This window comes from Moschus berezovskii, chromosome Y (genome assembly GCF_049115385.1).
Source record: "Moschus berezovskii isolate FMDL1 chromosome Y, NW_MosBer_1.0, whole genome shotgun sequence".
Taxonomy (NCBI): Eukaryota; Metazoa; Chordata; class Mammalia; order Artiodactyla; family Moschidae; genus Moschus; species Moschus berezovskii.
In genome coordinates this window covers 41,175,090-41,195,772 of record NC_142489.1, presented here as the reverse complement: position 1 = coordinate 41,195,772, position 20,683 = coordinate 41,175,090, and the positions used below count along the sequence as shown (strand labels likewise).

General features: G+C 41.4%; 1 pseudogene; it reads right to left on the bottom strand.

The window, feature by feature from the left end:
* Positions 1–8,558: 8,558 nt before the first annotated feature.
* On the bottom strand, positions 8,559–8,630 carry LOC129557959 (U4 spliceosomal RNA; annotated as a pseudogene).
* Between the last annotated feature and the right edge of the window lie 12,053 nt (positions 8,631–20,683).

Below are 20,683 nucleotides of genomic sequence, written 5' to 3'. Positions count from 1 at the left end.
CAGTGATCACGTTATCGTGACTATCTTGGTCGTGAAGATCTCTTTGGTACAGTTCTTCTGTGTATTCTTGCCACCTCTTCTTAATATCTTCTGCTTCTGTTAGGTCCATACCATTTCTTTCCTTTATCGAGCCCATCTTTGCATTAAATGTTCCCTTGGAATCTCTAATTTTCTTGAAGTGGTCTCTTGTTTTTCCTATTCTGTTGGTTTCCTCTCTTTCTTTGCATTGATCACTGAGGAAGTCTTTCGTATCTCTCCTTGCTATTCTTTGGAACTCTGCATTCAGATGCTTATATCTTTCCTTTTCCCCTTTGCTTTTCGCCTCTCTTCTTTTCACAGCTATTTGTAAGGCCTCCTCAGACAGCCATTTCGCTCTTTTGCATTTCTTTTCCATGGGGATTGTCTTGGCCCCTGTCTCCTGTACAATGTCACGAACCTCCGTCCAGAGTTCATCAGGCACTCTATCAATCAGATCTAGTCCCTTAAATCTATTTCTCATTTCCACTGTATAATCATAAGGGATTTGATTGAGGTCATATCTGAATGGTCTAGTGGTTTCCCCTACTTTCTTCAATTTAAGTCTGAATTTGGCAATAAGGAGTTCATGACCTGAGCCACAGTCAGCTCCTGGTCTTGTTTTCGCTAACTTTATACAGCTTCTCCATCTTTGGTTGCAAAGAATATAATCAATCTGATTTCGGTGTTGACCAACTGGTGATGTCCATGTGTAGAGTCTTCTCTTGTCTTGTTGGAAGAGTGTGTTTGCTATGACCAATGCGTTCTCTTGACAAAACTCTATTAGCCTTTTCCCTGCTTCATTTCGTGCTCCAAGGCCAAATTTGCCTGTTACACCGGGTGTTTCTTGACTTCCTACTTTTGCATCCCAGTCCCCTATAATGAAAAGGATATCTTTTTTGGGTGTTATTTCTAAAAGGTCTTGTAGGTCTTCATAGAACCGATTAACTTCGGCTTCTTCAGCATTACTGGTTGGGGCATAGGCCTGGAGCTGGTGAAAAAGCAGAGGCTTAAAAGAAAAAGAAAGCAGATTCCCTTGGAATCTCTAATTATCTTGAAGAGGTCTCTTGTTTTTCCTATTCTGTTGTTTTCCTCTCTTTCTTTGCATTGATCACTGAAGAAGTCTTTCTTATCTCTCCTATAGCATTCCCTTTATTAGCTTTTCCGTATGGTGAAAGAGATTATTTACGACCCTCTTTTGATACAGATTGTATTTTGACTTTATGGCTTCTATTGCTCCTTGTTTACTTGGTAACTTGTAAAGTCTCGTCTTTCGATCTTTATCTGAAGAAGCTATCATGTAATACGGTATATATACTCACACAAAGTTCAATGAAGCACCCTTGTTTCACTAGAGACTTGGGTCCCCGTGTCCTTCTTTCTCTCTCTCTCTCTATCTCTCTTTCTGGTTGATTCCTTGGAGCACAGAAGCCTGTGGAGTTCATTTTCCTGCCATGGCTTTCAAGACCTCTCAAGACTTCTTGAGAGGATGGCCTGTGCCTACGTGAGTGGTACAAGCTCTGTCCAAGGGCTTTAATTTGTTTTCTGTGTAACCCAGGGAATATTAGCCTCTTTCTTTCTTTCACTTTCTTATCATCGACTCTAGACCACCAGGTTCTGGTCCATTAAAGGACTTCAACAATTCACTTAGTTAAAGTAATAATAAAAGATTTCAAAGGCAGTTTAATGTCTTAAGAAACTAGTACTATGCATAAAACACTCTTCTCAGGGTCTACTTCCAAGAAACATCTTTAACTTTGTGTATTTATAACTACATTTGCCTATTCAGAGAATGATCTGAACAAAAGGAAGTTCAGACTTACTTCCTCTTCCCTTAAAAAAAAATGTAGTTCCATTCCTCATACTTTTTTTTACTGAAAACGCACATCCTACTTTCCTTAAGCAACCATGGACTATACCTTATATCATCATTCTGTAGATTGGCAAACATAAATCACTGAAAGGCATGTCACTTGCAAAAGAATCTTCACAGTGTCTATGTTAATCAGACCAATTAACAAACATCAGTGCCAGGTATCAATACAATAGTGAATATTTCCCAGTTCCCCAAGCTGAAATTCACTTTGTTTCATTTTCTTGATTTAGAATTGTTTTGTTTGTAAGGGTTTACTTCTCCTTAGGCCAATTAAATAGAGCTCTTTGACAAATTAACCTATTAATCTTAACAATATTATCTGAAGACAAAGACACACACTGACGTACACATAAATCTGGACAGAAGAGATCTCACAGTTATCCACTGGATATTTAAAACGTCCTTTTGCATTTTTGTTTTTGTTTAGTTTTTCTTGGCTTGAAGTTCTACTAATTTATTCACAGGAGAATCTCAGTGTAGACTGTGTATATAAAGGACACAATAAGCATAAACATCAGGTTTTTTTCTAGGTATGTTTCTGTTTCTCAGGATTGAAGATCAAAAAAAAAATTGTCTTAACAAGGTAACTTTTTCTTTATTGCATGTATAAAAAGAACAAATTTTGCAATTTCAAAAATATTTCATTTTAACCAGTTTTCTCTGGAATCTAAAGAATATCATGGCCATCCAGTGTCAAACATGCAATTTCTCCTTTTTGTAGTCATAGTTTATAGCTAAATTTTAAGCCAGAGTGTCTTCAAATTGGCTCTGATGACAGGAGCAGAATGACTGATATAATGTCCTAGCAGGGATTGTCTCTCTGGGAAGGTGAGGTCTTCTCTTAAAGCAAAGAAAGCCTGTATACAAGGTTCTGGGCATCAAACATCCGAGTTTTTCCAACAGTAATCTAAAGGGATAGGGACTGAAGTCACACAAATTTCCCATCTGTAACAGACAAAAAAGAGGGGTATCTATCACACTTGTTTTTCTACCAGAAGAGTCCCTCCCTGGTCTAGATGGTGGTGGAGACAAGTTTCCAACTGTTTTTCTTTCCTTGTCAGATTTAACTTATCTGTTACTAACACAGATACCTTATTCATTAATCCTCCTCTTTCTACCGTCTAGTCAGGATGTAGATGCACCAGGGTAGAACTGGCAGCAACCCAAATTCTTTCCAGTCCCTTACCATCAAAACTTTCATTCATTTCCACTTTCCCCACCCTGTGTGCAACAGGGTGGTCCTCTATAATGTTTCCCATGTCAAAACCACAAGGAGGAAGCATGTGAATGTATGTGTCTGTGCCTTACTACATTAAAAGTGGCAAGTTAAAAAGGATGAATGTGAAAGCCAAAATGTTCCTGCTGAGAAAGCCATACCAATATATGTAATAGCAAAGGAGGTGATGGAGAGTTGGTCAAGAGAAACAGACTCTATCATTTCTGTGGGGCCTCAAGGTCAACATTTCTATTTCTGTCACACAGATTGTTCAAAAAGAATAAGTAAGGAATTGAGATAAGAGCCAAAAGAGGGCTCTATCTGGTCTGTTAGGAGTTACAACTATCTAGGAAAAAAGCCTGCTGTATTTCCAATCTGCCCAAATCTGGGGCTCATGGATTGGATCTGTGTCCTCTGAAATCTCGTGACAGTGAGCAATGCCTCCGTCCAAATAGTCTGGAGGTATAGCCATGACAAAGACTCGCATCTGGGTCTCCGGGCTCTTTCTTATTCAAGCTATCACAAGGGTGATTTCCAGCCAGGGAAATGTCCCTGGAGCTAGAGCTCCACTAGCTCCCTAATGTGTTCCTAGTGCAGTGTCCTCTTGAACTTGGAATGAGGATCTGGCTGGAAAAACACAATAATAGCCAGGATTGCAATCCCCCTCCCCCCCCCACACTGCACAAAGTCTATAATCTGACATACTAGGTTCAGTTCAGTTCAGTCGCTCAGTCGTGTCCGACTCTCCGCGACCCCATGAATCACAGCACGCCAGGCCTCCCTGTCCATCACCAACTCCCGGAGTTCACTCAAACTCATGTCCACAGAGTCGGTGATGCCATCCAGCCATCTCATTCTCCGTCGTCCCCTTCTCCTCCCGCCCCCAACCTTTCCCAGCATCAGAGTCTTTTCCCGTGAGTCAACTCGTCGCATGAGGTGGCCAAAGTATTGGAGTTTCAGCTTTAGCATCAGTCCCTCCAATGAACATCCAGGATTGATCTCCTCTAGAATGGACTGGTTGGATCTCCTTGCAGTATAAGGGACTCTCAAGAATCTTCTCCAGCACCACAGTTCAAAAGCATCGATTCTTCGGCGGTAAGCCTTCTTCACAGTCCAACTCTCACATCCATACATGACCACGGGAAAAACCATTGCCTTGACTAGACGGACCTTGGTTGGCAAAGTAATGTCTCTGCTTTTTAATATACTATCAAGGTTGGTCATAACTTTCCTTCCAAGGAGCAAGCGTCTTTTAATTTCATGGCTGCAATCAGCATCTGCAGTGATTTTGGAGCCCAAAAAAACAAAGTCTGACACTGTTTCCACTGTTTTTCCATCTATTTCCCATGAAGTGATGGGACCAGATGCCATGATCTTGGTTTTCTAAATGTTGAGCTTCAGCCCAACCTTTTTACTCTCCTCTTTCACTTTCATCAAGAGGCTTTTGAGTTCCTCTTCACTTTCTGCCATAAGGGTGGTCTCATCTGCATATCTGAGGTTATTGATATTTCTCCCAGCAATCTTGATTCCAGCTTGTGCTTCTTCCAGCCCAGCGTTCCCATGATGTACTTTGCATATTATTTAAATAAGCAAGGTGACAATATACAACCTTGACGTACACCTTTTCCTATCTGGAACCAGTCTGTTGTTCCATGTCCAGTTCTAACTGTTGCTTCCTGACCTGCATACAGGTTTCTCAAGAGGCAGGTCAGGTGGTCTGGGATTCCCATCTCTTTCAGAATGTTCCACAGTTTATTGTGATCGACACAGTCAAAGGCTTTGGCATAGTCAATAAAGCAGAAATAGATGTTTTTCTGAAACTCTCTTGCTTTCTCCATGATCCAGCGGATGTTGGCGATTTGATCTCTGGTGCCTCTGCCTTTTCTAAAACCTGCTTGAACATCTGGGACTTCACGGTTTACATACTGCTGAAGCCTGGCTTGGAGAATTTTGAGCATGACTTTACTAGCGTGTGAGATGAGTGCAATTGTGCGGTAGTTTGAGCATTCTTTGGCATTGCCTTTCTTTGGGATTGGAATGAAGACTGACCTCTTCCAGTCCTGTGGCCAGCGCTGAGTTTTCCAAATCTGCTGGCATATTGAGTGCAGCGCTTTCACAGCATCATCTTTCAAGACTTGAAATAGCTCAACTGGAATTCCATCACTTCCACTAGCTTTGTTCGTAGTGATGCTTTCTAAGGCCCACTTGACTTCCCATTCCAAGATGTCTGGCTCTAGGTCAGTGATCACGTTATCGTGACTATCTTGGTCGTGAAGATCTCTTTGGTACAGTTCTTCTGTGTATTCTTGCCACCTCTTCTTAATATCTTCTGTTTCTGTTAGGTCTATACCATTTCTTTCCTTTATCGAGCCCACCTTTGCATTAAATGTTCCCTTGGAATCTCTAATTTTCTTGAAGTGGTCTCTTGTTTTTCCTATTCTGTTGGTTTCCTCTCTTTCTTTGCATTGATCACTGAGGAAGTCTTTCGTATCTCTCCTTGCTATTCTTTGGAACTCTGCATTCAGATGCTTATATCTTTCCTTTTCTCCTTTGCTTTTCGCCTCTCTTCTTTTCACAGCTATTTGTAAGGCCTCCTCAGACAGCCATTTCGCTCTTTTGCATTTCTTTTCCATGGGGATGGTCTTGGTCCCTGTCTCCTGTACAATGTCACGAACCTCCGTCCAGAGTTCATCAGGCACTCTATCAATCAGATCTAGTCCCTTAAATCTATTTCTCATTTCCACTGTATAATCATAAGGGATTTGATTGAGGTCATATCTGAATGGTCTAGTGGTTTCCCCTACTTTCTTCAATTTAAGTCTGAATTTGGCAATAAGGAGTTCATGACCTGAGCCACAGTCAGCTCCTGGTCTTGTTTTCGCTAACTTTATACAGCTTCTCCATCTTTGGTTGCAAAGAATATAATCAATCTGATTTCGGTGTTTACCATCTGGTGATGTCCATGTGTAGAGTCTTCTCTTGTGTTGTTGGAAGAGGGTGTTTGCTATGACCAGTGCATTCTCTTGACAAAACTCTATTAGCCTTTTCCCTGCTTCATTCCGTGCTCCAAGCCAAATTTACCAGTTACTCCAGGTGTTTTTTGACTTCCTACTTTTGCATTCCAGTCCCCTATAATGAAAAGGACATCTTTTTTGGGTGTTATTTCTAAAAGGTCTTGTAGGTCTTCATAGAACCGATTAACTTTGGCTTCTTCAGCATTACTGGTTGGGGCATAGGCCTGGATTACTGTAATATTGAATGGTTTGCTTGGAAACGAACAGAAATCATCCTGTCATTTTTAAGATTGCATCCAAGTACTGCATTTCGGACTCTTTTGTTGACCATGATGGCTACTCCATTTCTTCTAAGGGATTCCTGCCCACAGTAGTAGATATAATAATCATCTGAGTTAAATTCACCCATTCCAGTCCATTTTAATTCACTGATTCCTAGAATGTCAACGTTCACTCTTGCCATCTCCTATTTGACCACTTCCAATTTGCCTTGATTCATGGACCTAACATTCTAGGTTCCTATGCAATACTGCTCTTTACAGCACCGGACTTTGCTTCTATCACTGGTCACATCCACAACTGGGTATTGGTTTTGCTTTTGCTCAATCCCTTTATTCTTTCTATGGTTATTTCTCCACTGAGCTCCAGTAGCATACTGGGCACCTACTGACTTGGGGAATTCCTCATTCAGTATCCTATCATTTTGCCCTTTGTTACTGTTCATGGGGTTCTCAAGGCAAGTATACTGAAGTGGTTTGCCATTCCCTTCTCCAGTGGACCACATTCGGCTGTGGTCCATGTGATCAGATCAGCTAGTTTCCTGTGATTATGATTTCAGTCTGTCTTCCCTCTGGTGCCCCCTAGCAATACCTACCGTCTTATTTGGGTTTCTCTTACCTTGGTCGTGGAAAATCTCTTCACAGCTGCTCCAGCAAAGTGCAGCCGCTGTACCTTACCTTGGGTGAGGGGTATCTCCTCAAGGCCGCCCCTCCTGACCTTGAACGCGGAATAGCTCCTCTCGGCCCTCCTGCACCCACGCAGCCACCGCCTGTTGGACGTGGGGTAGCTCCTCTCGGCCGCCGGCCCTGGCCTCAGGCGTGGGGTAGCTCCTCACGGCCGCACCTCTTTGCGTCGTTCGTTGTGCCCGGGCCGGCGTCTCTCGCGTCGCGTCTGCACCTCCGGGGCCGGCGTCTCTCGCGTCGCGTCTGCGCCGCTGGGGCCGGCGTCTCTCGCGGTTCAGTTCAGTTCAATTCAGTTCAGTTGCTCAGTCCTGTCCGACTCTCCGCGACCCCATGAATCACAGCACGCCGGACCTCCCTGTCCATCACCGACTCCCAGAGTTCACTCAAACTCATGTCCATTGAGTCGGTGATGCCATCCAGCCATCTCTTTCTCTGTTGTCCCCTTCTCCTCCCGCCCCCAATCCTTCCCAGCATCAGAGTCTTTTCCAATGAGTCAACTTATTGCATGAGGTGGCCAAAGTATTGGAGTTTCAATTCCACAAGTAGTTACAAAAAGTCAAAGAGACCAGGAAAGTTGACCGAGAAAGGACAGTTCATCCCATACACTTCATCCATTTTCAACCACTCCCCTCACAGGGCATTGGGTGTCTTTTGGCATTGGAAGGTCCATGTCAGACTCCATTTCTGGGCTAACCTTAGCTATATGAGGTACCATGGAACAACAAGCAAGACTCAATTCTAACTTCACAAGAAATTGTGTGTCTCAGACCCACAGCTTTCACTCACAGGCAAACTGTAGGGTTAATAAAACCAAGTAGAAAATGTGTGTACAAGAAGAGTAGAAGAGGTAATGTTTTGAGTGTTCTTACCTTGTTTTCAGATCCCAGAAAAATGTCCAAGATGATAGTTTATGGTGAATTCTACTAATATCCATGGTCCCCAAAGGAGAAAAATTTACTCCAAGACCCAAAAGACATGGTCTCTGGCATTCAGAGCTTTGTGTAACAAAGTTTCAGTTCAGTTTAGTCTCTCAGTCATGTCCGAGTCTTTGCGACCCCATGAATCATGGCATGCCAGGCCTCGCGGTCCATCACCAACTCCTGGAGTTCACTCAAACTCATTTCCATCGAGGCGGTGATGCCAACCAGCCATCATTCTCTGTCGTCCCCTTCTCCTCCCGCCCCCAATCCTTCCCAGCATCAGAATCATTTCCAGTGAGTCAACTCGTCGCATGAGGTGGCCAAAGGATTGGAGTTTCAGCTTTAGCATCAGTCCTTCCAATGAACACCCAGGATTGATCTCCTTTAGAATGGACTTGTTGGATCTCCTTGCAGTCCAAGGGACTCTCAAGAGTCTTCTCCAGCACCACAGTTCAAAAGCATCAATTCTTCAGTGATCAGCTTTCTTCACAGTACAACTCTCACATCCATACACGACAAAGTTTAATTAGAGTGAAAAGGATAGAGAAATACTCCAGATTTTTAATTAGCAATAATCATTCCATCGGATAAACCTCATTGGCTATGATACTGCCACTGCACAAAGCTAATACTCCAGGAAAAGGCACTGAAAAAGGGTAGGGGAATAGTCACCTTACTAGCTTAAGCAGGAAATTTTATACTATTCTGCTAGCTGCTGAGAATATACGAAATAATATCTCAAGTCTGTGAAGTTTTATGAAGCGCCTCCTTTCTATAACGAACATTCTGAGATAACAACAGTGCTATATTAGCCAGGGACAAAGTGGTCCAAACAGAGTACCTTTGGGTGAGAAGTACTGTTGCACTTAAAACAGGTTTCTAAACAAGATATATTGTTTTAGTAATGATTTTTAGCAACGATCCTAAGAAAATATTTTCGTGAGTAATATATACAGCAAATATTTTAGTAGGTCATTTCTTTCACACACTCCCAATGTGTACCACACTATATGAGAGAGTGTCCAGGCTGATGGGCTGATGCTAAGCAACACATTTATCCAGGATGTTCCCCTGTATGTTTCTCACAGGTGTGGAACGTGTCTCCAGTGGAGCAGTCTCACCTTCTGAGCTTCCTCCTCTCAGACTCTGCACTTTTCCAAATAACCTTGGCCTCTTCTAAATCCTGGGTCCTACCGTACTGTGTCCTCCATTTCCACAGGCCAGTTCAGCCACAGACTGAAGGGTCCACTAACAATGGTTTAAAAGCCACACCCTACTTGACTTACTCTGCATGACTCTTAAAACTCTCCACACTCATTTCCAAGTACACACACACACACAACAACAGAGCAGAGATGTTGATAATTTTTTTGTCTCGAGGTAATTCCAGATTTGTGGAGCCATCTTCCTGAGTTATCAATGACCATCATTTCCTGATTCCTCTCCTGGACTGTGGCACCACAGAGATACTTTGGCCATTATCCCGAAGACTATGTATGCTTCCTTTTCTAGTTGTTCCATATCTCACATCTTTGGTCTTCATCTATGTGTTTTCAGGGGGCTGGACATACACATAAGATAAGCAGGCACAAATACAGTTGACACAAACATATGCAACTCATCTACATTCATATGCAAAACACAGGGACACAAATGTAAACAGGGAACCCTCATGTTTCAGAAACTGAATATGATATGTCCTGCAATGTGGGAGATATGATCAGCAGGCACAATGTCTTGCCCTTTTGAGATACATGTCCATTTCTTCCAACATCTCTTCAGTAGTATCTCCAACCATCCTGAAGCCATTTCCAGCATTGCCTGTGTGGTGGAGAAAGGCCAAGCAATGGATATACAAATTCACCAAATATGCCAAAGTCAACACAAAAGTTCACTGGGGCACCAGAGAGAAACCACTTCCAACTGATAGGCCTTCCCAGGATGAGGGGTGGGAGTGAAGAGCCCAGGCAACTTCAAACTCATTGAGCAGCAGGATGTTTGGTGGCGGCAGGACTCAGGGAAGGATGATTCCAACAAAGGTGCTTAATTCACCTTGCCTCCGTCAGAGTTACCAAGGACTCTCAGGATGTAACCAGAGCTCCTTTGAGGAAGACTTGGACACATTAAGTCCCCAAGCGTCAAGTCTCAACCTGTCAGCTGCTAGCTGCATGACCCGAATCCAGGCTCTGCAGTCAGCCTGCATGAGCCTGAGTTTTCCCATTTGGGAAAGGAAAGTGCCCTGGCTTCCATACTTCAGGTCTCACCTCCTGACCCCCTCACAACCCGTGATTCTCTCAGTTACCTTGAGGTAGTACTGTAAGAGATCAAACCACAGATCTTCACCAATGGAATTCTGGCAACACGAGCATGGTCAGCATGGGCCTGGTCAGGTTCCAAAGTCTTCCATGAGTAGCCAACAATTCCAACATCAATTGTAAATTCTAAGAAGGCCCAGTGCAACCCCACCTCAGAAATCGTGAGTCAGCTGATGACCTTGTGGATTTCTCTCGTGTACTTTCCTTTCCCTTATTCCATTTCACTTTCTTTTCAACTTTCCATTTAATTTTGAGGTGTCTTCATTTCAGTCTTCATTCAACTTTCTGGAACTCTCTGTTCTTTATCTCAGTAGATTTCTAAGTTTCTTTCTTTCCTCAGGTCTTGGAACAGTTCAGCCATAATTTTATCTATGTAGTATCAACTATTTTGTATTTCTTCCTTTCTGAGTCCCCAAATAATGTGATGCTCATTTATATATATATATTGTCCAAGAGATTCTCTAAACTGGTCTTTATTTGTAAGTTTGCTCATCTATTTGCCATTCTGCTTCGGTGTTTTTCATTATAGAATCTTCCAGATTACTTACACATTCTTCTGTGTCACATTTTCTCTGTTATTTCCTTCTAATGTGTTTTCTATTTCATTATTTTATTCTTCATGAGCGTTTTTTTCCCTATTTTTTCTCATTTCTTGTTAAAATGTTTACTTTGTCCTTGCACATTTTTCCATAACTGATTTTGCATTCTTGTTACTCAGGCTTCAACTGTATCTGTTAAATGATTTCTCTATTTCAATGTGGTTTATTCCTTTTTATTTTTCTTTCATTGGAAACAAGCACACATGACTTCTCATTTTATCTTTCTCCTAGTGAATAATGTGAAATGAAACACTGACTGTTATGGTAAATGGGTGGCCTTATATGTGGACAATCCTGTGTCATCTACATTTGCCACTGTCTTTGCTTGGAGAGTTGGACAGGCCAAGAATGGGCGTCATGTGACACCCCAGTGTTTTCTGGCAATGTTCACATTGGTAGGAGATGGGGTTGGAGATAGACGGCATAATGGCACCGAGCAGTATTATGCGACTATTCTTCTCAGAGTCCAAAAACACAACTAGAGGTTGGGATTTTCTCCCAGATTTCGGGAACAGAACTCTTGAGGGTTGAGTATGAACTGATTCTGTTTGTCCTAAGTTCATTTTCTTCCCTGTCTCAGGAATGGCAAATTCATCCCAGATGGGAACAGCTATGAAGAAAGAAGAACTAAAGTATGTGTTGAGTGTGGTTTGGGGTATGAGATACACATTGTGATGGTCCTGGGAAGCTGGCCATCATTCTGAGCAGATTCACTCTGATTCTTCTGTGTTGTTTCAGAAATAAATAGATGTGTACATGTTCTTCACTAGTGGGGTACAAATTTTTTAGAGATCTACTGTTCATTACACTGGCTTTCAAACCAGCTGAATGGACTCATCTTGCTATGTCAGATCCGAGGCAAAGGGCCCCGTTAAACATTCTGAATCTGTCACACTGTAGTGATTCTCCAAGCCCATAATAATCATCTCCTTATTTGTGTCCTTTCTTTGGGACTCAGCTCCCAAGCTGATTGCTTATACTCCCTTTTTCCTGACTCAATGTACATCTTTATTGCAGCATCAGTTGTATGGTGTCTTTCGGCTATAAAGTTAGTTATGTCCTATTAGTTTTCAGGAAGTTGCTCTAAATGTAGAGGGATTTTTAATGGTGCTGATTTGGGCTTCGCCTACTGTACCAGCTTCTACTTTCCCAATAATTTGGCTGTACTAGCAGCACTTAGTATTATATTAAGGGAGAACAGCCATTGTAGAGGTTGATCCATTATAATGCCTCACTGTTTTTCAGGATTTTGAAAGAATGATCTCACACTAAACTGACAAGCTTTTGACCAGTGTGTTTCCCTAGACAAATGGAATCATGAGGGAATCATATTGGACTGTCATTCTATGATTGGGTGAGCAGGTGGAAGTACATAGTGAAATGATTCAGATGAGAAAATAGAAAGAACACTGTCTTAGAGTGCAAAAGTTTGAGGACTGCCAAAGAGACCCAAGATGGATTTGGGGGCTAGGATAATAATGTATATATGAAGATGAAGACTCAGTGTGTGAGAGTTCAGCCAGGTATGGTCATGGCACTTTTTTTCCATCCATTTTGCGGACGATTTGGCTGAAAACCCTTTAGGCAGTGTCTCTATCAGAAGGTTGTTATAATACTCATGTAATCTAGCTGCATTGGGTTGAAATCTCCAAAGAACATTTGTTAAAGAGACCACTGGTGAGTTTTCTGAGAGTTAAAGTGATGTCACTGATCAGAATCATTCATGTCTATTAATTTCAGGGAAACCAGGATACATTTAAAAGGAATGTGTTTATGTGTTTTGAACAGGAATTTTGTAAAGGTCAGTGATTATGGTAACAGAGCTGAAAGGTCCAGAAAAAGGGAGCAGTTGCAGATGAAGTCATTCTAGAAGGGGGATCATTAGAAACAAAATAGGAATCTGTCAACGTGCATATATTTGCAAGACCATTTTTTGTGACCTTCTTAAGGACTAAGGACTTCTTAACATGAACAACTACAAGTTTAGCCAATTGGGTCATACTATCTTTTACTAGGGAGATGCCTGAGGCTAGGGAGAATACAATAAATCTCCAAGAAGATTGCATTCTTTCTCATGATGGTGTTGCTACTTGCAAATGACACTTGTATGTTTCATTCTGAGTCTATTGCCCCAAATGACTCCATAAAGCACAAGAAAAGGGGAAAGTAAATTATCCTTACTTCAAAGTAATAGAATATAAAAGCCCTACTGCAGGCGTCTGAGCATGGGGGAAAACACGTCAACCTGAATTTTTCAAAGGTTATACTGTCAGGTAGTCGTTGTGCCTCAGTAGCCAAATCATGTCCTTGTTTTCATTTTTTGCCACCCTAGGGACTTCAGCATGCCTCATTTCCCTTTCCCTCACTATATCCAGAGTTTGTCCAAAATATCAGTTTAGGCCTCTCCTAAACTACCATTTCAATTTTATCAGCAAAATATTCTAATTGGTCTGGGCGTCTATACAACTTGACCTTGTAGGAATGATATACAGAGAAATAGTACTGGGTGTGGGCTGGATAGGGACTTGAAGTATGAATAAAAATGAGAAACAAACAGATGCCTCTGCTGCTTTTTTCTTTGCATGGAGTCATTGTACTACTAACGTAATGCTATTTCATTTGTCCTGAGTAAGTCCTGACACGACACATTGAATTTGTTCTTACCAATAGAGATATCTGTTTTCCTTACCATGAGAATATTTTCCTCATATTTACAGCTTATTGCCTTTCTGAAGATAATAAGAAGAGGTGGCAAGAACACACAGAAGAACTGTTCAAAAATGATCTTCACGATTCAGATAATCATGACGGTGTGATCACTCACCTAGAAACTGACATCCTAGAATGTGAATTCAAGTGTATGTTCAGTTCAGTTCAGTCGCTCAGTCCTGTTCGACTCTTTGCAGCCCCACAAATCACAGCACGCCAGGCCTCCCTGTCCATCACCAACTCCCGGAGTTCACCCAAACTCATGTCCATCGAGTCGGTGATGCCATCCAGCCATCTCATTCTCTGTCGTCCCCGTCTCCTCCCACCCCCAATCCCTCTTAGCATTAGACTCTTTTCCAGTGACTCAACTCATTGCATGATGTGGCCAAAGTATTGGAGTTTCAGCTTTAGCATCAGTCCTTTCAATGAATACCCAGGATTGATCTCCTTTAGAATGGACTGGTTGAATCTCCTTTCAGTACAAGGGATTCTCAAGAGTCTTCTCTAGCACCACAGTTCAAAAGCATCAATTCTTCAGCGATCAGCTTTCTTCACAGCCCAATTCTTACATCCATACTTGACCATGGGAAAAACCATAGATTTGACTAGATGGACCTTGGGTGGAAAAGTAATCTGTCTGCTTTTTAATATGCTATCTAGGTTGGTCATAACTTTCCTTCCAGGAGTAAGCGTCTTTTAATTTCATGGCTGCAATCAGCATCTGCAGTGATTTTGGAGCCCCAAAAAATAAAGTCTGACTCTGTTTCCACTGTTTCCTCATCAATTTTCCATGAAGTGATGTGAGCAGATGCCATGATCTTTGTTTCCTGAATGTTGAGCTTCAAGCCAAACTTTTCATTCTCCTCTTTCACTTTCATCAAGAGGCTTTTGAATTCCTCTTCACTTTCTGCCATAAGAGTGGTCTCATCTGCATATCTGAGGTTATTGAGATTTCTCCCGGCAATCTTGATTCCAGCTTGTGCTTCTTCCAGCCCAGCGTTCCCATGATGTACTCTGCATATAAGTTAAATAAACAGGGTGACAATATACAACCTTGAGGTACTCTTTTTCCTATTTAGAACCAGTCTGTTGTTCCATGTCCAGTTCTTACTGTTGCTTCCTGACCTGCATACAGGTTTCTCAAGAGGTAGGTCAGGTGGTCTGGTATTCCCATCTCTTTCAGAATGTTCCACAGTTTATTGTGATCCATGCAGTCAAAGGCTTTGGCCTAGTCAATGAAGCAGAAATAGATGGTTTTCTGGAACTCTCTTGCTTTCTCCATGATCCAGCGGATGTTGGCAATTTGATCTCTGGTGCCTCTGCCTTTTCTAAAACCTACTTGAACATCTGGAAGTCCACGGTTCACATATTGCTGAAGCCTGGCTAGGAGACTTTTGATCATAACTTTACTAGCCTGTGAGATGAGTGCAATTGTGCGGTAGTTTGAGCATTCTTTGGCATTCCCTTTCTTTGGGATTGGAATGAAGACTGACCTTTTCTAGTCCTGTGGCCACTGCGGAGTTTTCCAAATTTTCTGGCATATTAAGTGCAGCCCTTTCACAGCATCATCTTTCAGGATTTGAGAAAGTTCAATTGGAACTCCATCTCCTCCACTAGCTTTGTTTGTAGTGATGCTCTCTAAGGTCCACTTGACTTCACCTTCCAAGATGTCTGGTTCCAGGTCAGTGATCACGCCATTGTGATTATCTTCAGTTCAGTTCAGTTCATTCGTTCAGTTGTGTCCGACTCTCTGCTAGGAAGCCTCATTAGGTACAAAGCTAGTGGACATGAAGGAATTTCAGGTGAGCTGTTCCAAGTCCTGAAAGATGATGCTGTGAAAGTGCCATACTCAATATGCCAGCAAATTTGGAAAACTCAGCAGTGGCCATAGGACTGGAAAATGTCAGTTTTCATTCCAATCCCAAAGAGGCAATGCCAAAGAATGCTCAAACTACCACACAATTGCACTCATCTCACAAGCTAGTAAATTCATGCTCAAAATTCTCCAAGCCAGACTTTAGGAATATATGCACCATGAACTTTCAGATGTTCAAGCTGGTTTTAGAAAAGGAAGAAGAACCAGAAATCAAATTGCCAACATCCTCTGGATTATTGAAAAGGAAAGATATTTTCAGAAAAGAAAATACTGCTTTATTGACTATACCAAAGCCTTTGACTGTGTATATCACAATAAACTGTGGAAAACTATTCAGGAGATGGAAAAACCAGACCACCTGACTTGCCTATTGAGAAATATGTATGTAGGTCAGAAATCTGTATGGACATGGAATAGACTGGTTCCAAATAGGAAAAGGAGTACCTCAGCACTGTATATTGTCACCCTGATGATTTAACTTATATGCAGAGTACATCGTGAGAAATGCTGTTCTGGAAGAAGCACAAGCTGGAATCAAGATTCCTGGGAGAAATATAGATAACCTCAGAGATGCAGATGAAACTACCCTTATGATATATATGACGAAGTTCTAAAAAGCCTCTTGATGAAAATGATAGAGAAGAGTGAGAATGCTGGCTTATAGCTAACATTCATTAAACTAAGATCATGGCATATAATCCCATATCTTCATGCAAATAGATGTGGAAACAGAAGCTGACTTTATTTTCGGGGGCTCGATATTCACTGCAGATGGTGACTGCAGCCATGAATCTATTTATTTATTTTAATTGGAGACTAATTATGTGTGTGGTTTTTGCTGCGTATTGACAGATTCAGCCATGGGTGTATATGTGTTCCTAATCCTGAACCCCCTGAACCTCCCTTCCCACTTACCCCTCAGGATCATCCCAGTGCATGATCCCTGAGCACCCTGTCTCATGCAACGAACCTGGACTGTTGATCTGTTCCAAATACGATAATATACATGTTTCAATGTTATTCTTTCAAATCATCCCACCCTCACCTTCTCCCACAGAGTGCAAAAACTGTTCGATACATCTGTGTCTCTTTGGGTCTTGCATATAGGGTCATTGTTACCATCTTTCTAAATTACATAATATGCATCGGTATAGTGTATTGGTGTTTTTCGTTCTGACTTACTTCACTCCGTATAATAGGCTCCAGTTTCATCCATCATTAGAACTGGTTCAAATGTATTTTTTTAATGGCTGAGTGATACTCCATTGCATATATGTACTGCTGCTGCTGCTGCTAAGTCGCTTCAGTCGTGTCCGACTCTGTGCGACCCCATAGACGGCAGCCCACCAGGCTCCGCCATCCCTGGGATTCTCCAGGCAAGAATACTGGAGTGGGCTGCCATTTCCTTCTGTAGCATATATGTACTAAAGGTCTGTTATCCATTCACCTGATGATGGACATCTAGTTTGCTTCCATGTCCTGGCTAGTATAAACAGTGTACAGCCATGAAATTAAGAAACACTCTGTGGGAGGAAAGTTTGGACCAACCTAGACAACATCTTAAAAAGCAGAGATATTACTTTGCCAACAAAGGTCCACCTAATCAAGGCTATATTTTTTCCAGTAGTCATGTATGGATGTGAGATTTACAGTATAAGGAAAGTTGAGTGCAGAATTGATGCTTTTAAACTGTGGTGTTGGTGAATACTCTTGGAAGTCCCTTGGACTGCAAGGAGATCCAACCAGTCCATCCTAAAGGAGATCAGTCCTGAATGTACATTGGAAGCACTTGTGTTGAAGCTGAAACTACAATACTTTGTCCATCTGATGTGAAGAGCTGACTCATTAGAAAAGACCCTGATCCTGAGAGTGATTTAAGACAGGAGATTAGGGTATGACAAAGGATTACATTGTTTGATGCCTTCACCAACCCAATGGACATGAGTTTGAGTAACCTCCAGAAGTTGGTGATGGTAGGAAGACCCGGTGTGCTGCAGTCCATGAGGTCACAAAAAGTCAGACACGACTGAGCAACTGAACTGAACTGAACTGATAGCCTTTCCATAGGCAGTAGTGTTAGCCTTGGGACCCAAACCACCCTCCTTAAATATCCTTTGCCTTGAAGTGTGGAGAGACATCACACACACACACACACACACACACACACACACACATTAATTAGGCCATTTAGACCTTTATAACTATCTGTCCAACCATCTCATTAGAAGATATGGCTCTTAGACTGCTACTCTGTGGAATACATTGATGTGTTATTGCCCAAGTGTCACGAATAACAGTGACACCAGCCTCCAGCACCATGTCCACTTCCTGGTCATTATTACCCACCTGGGCTAGCTAAGTACTTACCAATTAAACTTAAAGGATGTTCTCCTGGGTTTATTTCAAGAGCAACCATGTAGTCTTTTTGATTGTTAGTTGTTTTGGATCATTCTTAGCCCATCCACAAAGATACTATTGGCTCAAATTCTGAGCCACTTCACTTTTCTCTACTCCTTTCTTTAAGTTTTCACATTTTCCCAATGGAGACAGTGGGCCATTCCTTGTAATTTTTATTATAATTTCAGGACTAACTTATTATGAAATTATCAGAAACACTTTAAAACCAAACTTTCTTACTCTCAGGTCCTGGAGAATACCACAGTACATCTATGAGTACAAGCCAAATTGACAGAAAAAAAAAAAAATAACTTGTCTCTGGAGTTCTGCATTTTCTTCATCCTGACTTGGGGTACCTCAGGTTATGATGTTTTCCATTCTGTTATTGAATTTAAAAAAATAAAAGGTAAAATAAAAGAATGAATTAAAGTTAGGGGAAAAAGGAGCACTTTTCTTCAAAATGTTATTTATCTAGGTCAGCGAGGACTAAACAGGTACATTATGGGCGAAGTAACATGGCTGTTTTACCAAGCTGTAGAGTTGACTTGTATAGTTGTATAGTGACATCACTAGATGGCCGACGCCAAAATCAGATTCGTTATATTCTTTGAAGCCAAAGATGGAGAATCTCTATACAGTCAGTGAAAACAAGACTGGGAGCTGACTGTGGCTCAGATCATGAACTCTTTACTGCCAAATTCAGTCTGAAATTGAAAAAGTGGAGAAAGCCACTAGGCCATTCAGGTATGACCTAAATCAAATCCCTTATGACTATACAGAAGAAGTAAGAAATAGGTTTAAGGGACTAGATCTGACAGAAGAGTGCCTGATGAACTATGGATGGAGGTTCAAGGCATTGTACTGGAGACAGGATTCAAGACCATCCAAAAGAAAAAGAAATTTAAAAAAAGCAAAATGTTTGTCTGGGAAGGCCTTACAAATAGCTGTGGAAAGACTGTAAGCAAAAAGCAAAGGGGAAAAGGAAACATATACCTATTTGAATGCAGAGTTCCAAAGAATAACAAGGAGAGAAAAGAAAGCCTTCCTCAGTGATCAGTGAAAATAAATAGAGGAAAACAATAGAATGGGAAAGAATAGAGATCTCTTCAAGAAAATTAGAGATAACAAGGGACTATTTTATGCAAAGATGGTTCAAGAAAAGGCAGAAATGGTAAGGACCTAATAGAAACAGAAGATATTAAGAAGAGGTGGCAAGAAAACACAAAAGAACTGTACAAACAACACTTCATGACCCAGATAATCACAATGGTGTGATTATTCACTTAGAGCCAGACACCTTGGAATGTGAAGTCAAGTGGGCCTTAGGAAGCATCACTATGAACAAAGATACTGGAGATCATGGAATTCCAGCTGAACTATTTCAAATTCTGAAAGATGATGCTGCGAAAGTGCTGCACTCAATATGCTGGCAAATTTGGAAAACTGAGCACTGGGCACAGGACTGGAAAAGGTAATTTTTCATTACAATTCCAAAGAAAGGCGTTGCCAAAGAATGCTCAACTACAGCACAATTGCGCTCATCTCACACGCTAGTAAAGTGATGCATACATTTTTCCAAGCCAGGCTTCAATTATATAGGAACCGTGAACTTCCAGATGTTAAAGGTAGTTTAGAAAAGGCAGAGGAACTAGAGATCAAATTGCCAACATCCACTCCTTCATTGAAAAAGCAAGAGAATTCCAGGAAATAATCTATATTGGCTTTATTGACTATGCCAAAGCCTTGGACTGTGTGGATCAAAATAAACTGTGGAAAATTATTTAAAAGATGAGAATACCAGACCACCTGACCTAACACTTGAGAAACCTGTATGCAGGTCAGGAAACAACAGTTAGAACTGGACATGGAACAACAGATTGGTTCTTAGTAGAAAAAGGAGTAATTCAAAGCTGTGTATTGTCACCCTGCTTATTTAACTTATATGCAGAATACATCATGAGAAACACTGGGCTGGAGGAAACACAAGTTGGAATCAAGATTGCCAGGAAAAATATCAATAATCTCAGACATGTAGATGACACCACCCTTATGGCAGAAAGTGAAGAAGAACTAAATAAAGTCTTGATGAAATTGAAGGAAGAGAATGAAAATGTCGGCTTAAAGTACAACATTCAGAAACTAAGATCATGGCATCTGGTCCCATCTCTTCATGTAAATAGATGGGGAAACAGTGGCTGACTTTAGTTTTCTGTTCTGAAAAGGAGAGGAGAATTGATGCTTTTGAAGTGTGGTGTTGGAGAAAACTCTTGAGAGTCCCTTGTACTGCAAAGAGATCTAACCAGTCCATTCTATAGTAGATCAGTCCTGGGTGTGCATTGCAAGGACTGATATTGAAGCTAAAACTGCAGTACTTTGGCCATCGGATGCGAACAGCTGACTCATTTGAAAAGACCCTGAAGCTGGGAAAGATTGAGGGCAAGAGAAGAAGGGGACCACAGAGAATGAGACGGTTATATGGTATCACCGACTCAATGGACATGGGTTTTGGTGGGCTCCGGGAGTTAGCGATGGACAGGAGGCCTGGAGTTCTGCTGTTCATAGGGTTGCAAATAGTCGGATATGACAGAGTAACTGAACTGAACTGATAGTTGATTTGAAAAGGATACCTTTGATCTGGGAGCCTTAATATAATTCAGATTTTCTTGTATCTACAGCCATCATGGGAATATAATTCAACATATCAATATAACCGGTTAAAGACTTTGGAACGCTTAATTTCCTGTGAATGAAGAATTATTGCTTTTATTTTTTTTTGTGTGTGTG